Source organism: Natator depressus, chromosome 28, assembly GCF_965152275.1.
Source record: "Natator depressus isolate rNatDep1 chromosome 28, rNatDep2.hap1, whole genome shotgun sequence".
NCBI classification, from domain to species: Eukaryota; Metazoa; Chordata; order Testudines; family Cheloniidae; genus Natator; species Natator depressus.
Genome location: NC_134261.1, coordinates 10,413,209 through 10,418,208, shown reverse-complemented (window position 1 = coordinate 10,418,208; position 5,000 = coordinate 10,413,209). Strand labels below are relative to the sequence as shown.

At 65.7% G+C, this 5,000-nt stretch overlaps 1 non-coding gene across 1 annotated transcript; it reads right to left on the bottom strand.

Moving 5' to 3' along the window:
- Positions 1-2,940: 2,940 nt before the first annotated feature.
- Positions 2,941-3,059, bottom strand: LOC141979753 (5S ribosomal RNA). The gene has a single exon (XR_012637146.1). It is a non-coding gene; the product is annotated as a 5S ribosomal RNA (ribosomal RNA).
- Between the last annotated feature and the right edge of the window lie 1,941 nt (positions 3,060-5,000).

Here is a 5,000-nt window from a genome sequence, read left to right as displayed (position 1 = left end):
GGACGGGGGTCCGCCTGGCCCCTGCCCGCGGGGGCAGGCTCCGGGTTGACCTGGTGGCCGGACGGGAATTAAGCCCGGAGCCCGGGGCAGGGCGACCCCGGACGGACGGGGGTATGCCGGCCCCTGCCCGCGGGGGCAGGCTCCGGGTTGACCTGGTGGCCGGAGGAGAATTAAGCCCGGAGCCCGGGGCAGGGCGACCCCGGACGGACGGGGGTCCGCCTGGCCCCTGCCCGCGGGGGCAGGCTCCGGGTTGACCTGGTGGCCGGACGGGAATTAAGCCCGGAGCCCGGGGCAGGGCGACCCCGGACGGACGGGGGTATGCCGGCCCCTGCCCGCGGGGGCAGGCTCCGGGTTGACCTGGTGGCCGGAGGAGAATTAAGCCCGGAGCCCGGGGCAGGGCGACCCCGGACGGACGGGGGTCCGCCTGGCCCCTGCCCGCGGGGGCAGGCTCCGGGTTGACCTGGTGGCCGGAGGAGAATTAAGCCCGGAGCCCGGGGCAGGGCGACCCCGGACAGACGGGGGTCCGCCTGGCCCCTGCCCGCGGGGGCAGGCTCCGGGTTGACCTGGTGGCCGGACGGGAATTAAGCCCGGAGCCCGGGGCAGGGCGACCCCGGACGGACGGGGCTCCGCCGGCCCCTGCCCGCGGGGGCAGGCTCCGGGTTGACCTGGTGGCCGGAGGAGAATTAAGCCCGGAGCCCGGGGCAGGGCGACCCCGGACGGACGGGGGTCCGCCTGGCCCCTGCCCGCGGGGGCAGGCTCCGGGTTGACCTGGTGGCCGGAGGAGAATTAAGCCCGGAGCCCGGGGCAGGGCGACCCCGGACAGACGGGGGTCCGCCTGGCCCCTGCCCGCGGGGGCAGGCTCCGGGTTGACCTGGTGGCCGGACGGGAATTAAGCCCGGAGCCCGGGGCAGGGCGACCCCGGACGGACGGGGCTCCGCCGGCCCCTGCCCGCGGGGGCTGGCTCCGGGTTGACCTGGTGGCCGCTCGGGACTTAAGCCCGGAGCCCGGGGCAGGGCGACCCCGGACGGACGGGGCTCCGCCTGGCCCCTGCCCGCGGGGGCAGGCTCCGGGTTGACCTGGTGGCCGGACGGGGAATAAGCCCGGAGCCCGGGGCAGGGCGACCCCGGACGGACGGGGGTCCGCCGGCCCCTGCCCGCGGGGGCAGGCTCCGGGTTGACCTGGTGGCCGCTCGGGACTTAAGCCCGGAGCCCGGGGCAGGGCGACCCCGGACGGACGGGGGTATGCCGGCCCCTGCCCGCGGGGGCAGGCTCCGGGTTGACCTGGTGGCCGGTTTGCTTTCGGGCCACCAGGTCAACCCGCTGCCTGTATGGGGTTGACCTGGTGGCCGCTTTCCTTCCCGGCCACCAGGTCAACCCGCTGAATGTATGGGGTTGACCTGCTGGCCGCTTTCCTTCCCGGCCACCAGGTCAACCCGCTGAATGTATGGGGTTGACCTGCTGGCCGCTTTTCTTCCCGGCCACCAGGTCAACCCGCTGAATGTATGGGGTTGACCTGCTGGCCGCTTTCCTTCCCGGCCACCAGGTCAACCCGCTGAATGTATGGGGTTGACCTGCTGGCCGCTTTCCTTCCCGGCCACCAGGTCAACCCGCTGAATGTATGGGGTTGACCTGCTGGCCGCTTTTCTTCCCGGCCACCAGGTCAACCCGCTGAATGTATGGGGTTGACCTGCTGGCCGCTTTCCTTCCCGGCCACCAGGTCAACCCGCTGAATGTATGGGGTTGACCTGCTGGCCGCTTTCCTTCCCGGCCACCAGGTCAACCCGCTGAATGTATGGGGTTGACCTGCTGGCCGCTTTCCTTCCCGGCCACCAGGTCAACCCGCTGAATGTATGGGGTTGACCTGCTGGCCGCTTTCCTTCCCGGCCACCAGGTCAACCCGCTGAATGTATGGGGTTGACCTGCTGGCCGCTTTCCTTCCCGGCCACCAGGTCAACCCGCTGAATGTATGGGGTTGACCTGCTGGCCGCTTTCCTTCCCGGCCACCAGGTCAACCCGCTGAATGTATGGGGTTGACCTGCTGGCCGCTTTCCTTCCCGGCCACCAGGTCAACCCGCTGAAAGTATGGGGTTGACCTGGTGGCCGCTTTCCTTCCCGGCCACCAGGTCAACCCGCTGAAAGTATGGGGTTGACCTGGTGGCCGCTTTCCTTCCCGGCCACCAGGTCAACCCGCTGCCGGCATGGGGTTGACCTGCTGGCCGCAGAGGGGCAGGCTCCGGGTTGACCTGGTGGCCGGACGGGGATTAAGCCCCGGCTCGGAGCAGGGCAAGCCCGGGCGGAGGGGGGTCCGCTTGGCCCCTGCCCGCGGGGGCAGGCTCCGGGTTGACCTGGTGGCCGGTTTGCTTTCGGGCCACCAGGTCAACCCGCTGAATGTATGGGGTTGACCTGCTGGCCGCTTTCCTTCCCGGCCACCAGGTCAACCCGCTGAATGTATGGGGTTGACCTGCTGGCCGCTTTCCTTCCCGGCCACCAGGTCAACCCGCTGAATGTATGGGGTTGACCTGCTGGCCGCTTTCCTTCCCGGCCACCAGGTCAACCCGCTGAATGTATGGGGTTGACCTGCTGGCCGCTTTCCTTCCCGGCCACCAGGTCAACCCGCTGAATGTATGGGGTTGACCTGCTGGCCGCTTTCCTTCCCGGCCACCAGGTCAACCCGCTGAAAGTATGGGGTTGACCTGCTGGCCGCTTTCCTTCCCGTCCACCAGGTCAACCCGCTGAATGTATGGGGTTGACCTGCTGGCCGCTCTGCTTCCCGGCCACCAGGTCAACCCCCTGCCGGTATGGGGTTGACCTGCTGGCCGCAGAGGGGCAGGCTCCGGGTTGACCTGGTGGCCGGCAGGGACTTCAGCCCCAGGGCCCCTGGCAGGGCGACCCTGCCCTTGTTCCCCAGAAAAGGAGAGAGCTGGCTCGCAGCGGGAAAAGCTGCCTACGGCACCTGGGATTCCCAGGCGGTCACCCATCCAAGTACTAGCCAGGCCCGGGACGGTTTACCTTCCGAGATCGGACGGGATCGGGGGCCTTCCGTCCGGTATGGCCGTAGGCACTCGGCTCCGGTCCGCCTCGTCCCCTTTCCCTTACTGACTCCCCTGCCTCGGGTGGGCCCGATCCTTTTTTCCGTTTTTTTTTTTCGCTCCGGAGGCTTCATGAGCCCCCCCCCAACACCCCTTTGGGGGTCGGTGAAAATTTTTTTTTCAGACTTCCAGGGGCCCGATCCTGGCCGCGGGCACCCGGCTCCGGGCACCCGGCTCCGGGCCGCCTCGTCCCCTTTCCCTTACTGACTCCGCTGCCTCGGGTGGGCCCGATCCTTTTTTCCGTTTTTTTTTTTCCGCTCCGGAGGCTTCGTGAGCCCCCCCCAACACCACTTTGGGGGTCGGTGAAAAAATTTTTTTCAGACTTCCAGGGGCCCGATCCTGGCCGCGGGCACCCGGCTCCGGGCACCCGGCTCCGGGCCGCCTCGTCCCCTTTCCCTTACTGACTCCCCTGCCTCGGGTGGGCCCGATCCTTTTTTCCGTTTTTTTTTTTTTTCGCTCCGGAGGCTTTATGAGCCCCCCCCAATACCACTTTGGGGGTCGGTGAAAAAAATTTTTCAGACTTCCAGGGGCCCGATCCTGGCCGCCGGCACCCGGCTCCGGGCACCCGGCTCCGGGCCGCCTCGTCCCCTTTCCCTTACTGACTCCCCTGCCTCGGGTGGGCCCGATCCTTTTTTCCGTTTTTTTTTTTTTCGCTCCGGAGGCTTTATGAGGCCCCCCCTAACCGTTTTTGGGGTCGGTGAAAATTTTTAGTCAGACTTCCAGGGGCCCGATCCTGGCCGCGGCTTCGCAGGCTGGCCTGGGGGGGGGGGCATCTCTAGCTCCGGCCGCGGACGGCGAGACGCTCGGCCACCAGGTCAGCCCGGAGGAAAAGGCTGAAAAAAATGTCTAAGTCCCCCCGGGACACCAGGTCAACCCGGAGGAAAAGGCTGAAAAAAATGTCTAAGTCCCCCCGGGACACCAGGTCAACCCGGAGGAAAAGGCTGAAAAAAAGTCTAAGTCCCCCCGGGACACCAGGTCAACCCGGAGGAAAAGGCTGAAAAAAATGTCTAAGTCCCCCCGGGACACCAGGTCAACCCGGAGGAAAAGGCTGAAAAAAAGTCTAAGTCCCCCCGGGACACCAGGTCAACCCGGAGGAAAAGGCTGAAAAAAAGTCTAAGTCCCCCCGGGACACCAGGTCAACCCGGAGGAAAAGGCTGAAAAAAAGTCTAAGTCCCCCCGGGACACCAGGTCAACCCGGAGGAAAAGGCTGAAAAAAAGTCTAAGTCCCCCCGGGACACCAGGTCAACCCGGAGGAAAAGGCTGAAAAAAATGTCTAAGTCCCCCCGGGACACCAGGTCAACCCGGAGGAAAAGGCTGAAAAAAAGTCTAAGTCCCCCCGGGACACCAGGTCAACCCGGAGGAAAAGGCTGAAAAAAAGTCTAAGTCCCCCCGGGACACCAGGTCAACCCGGAGGAAAAGGCTGAAAAAATGTCTAAGTCCCCCCGGGACACCAGGTCAACCCGGAGGAAAAGGCTGAAAAAAATGTCTAAGTCCCCCCGGGACACCAGGTCAACCCCGAGGAAAAGGCTGAAAAAATGTCTAAGTCCCTGCTCGGCCATCAGGTCAACCCCATTCAAAGTGACGGGTTGACCTGATGGCCGGCAGTCTCACGGAAGTCCGGATGGGGTCGCCAAAAGTGCCCTCGGCCGACCGAGAGAACCAGGAGGTCGGATAGGATTTCAGATTGGTCCCCCTAAATTGGCGGTTGGATTTTTCGACTAGTTCATTTTGACGGGTGCGAGGAGATTTCTGAGAACAGGTTTTTCGGAACCTGTGAGAACCAGAGATGAGCCTCGGGGACCAATCTGCGCGTTGTACCCGATCTTGTGAGGGGGGACAGGGGCACGTTGGCAGGTGGGGCGGCCCCCGGCCCCCCCGAGCCCCCCCTTTTCCGGCTCTTTTCCTCCGGGGA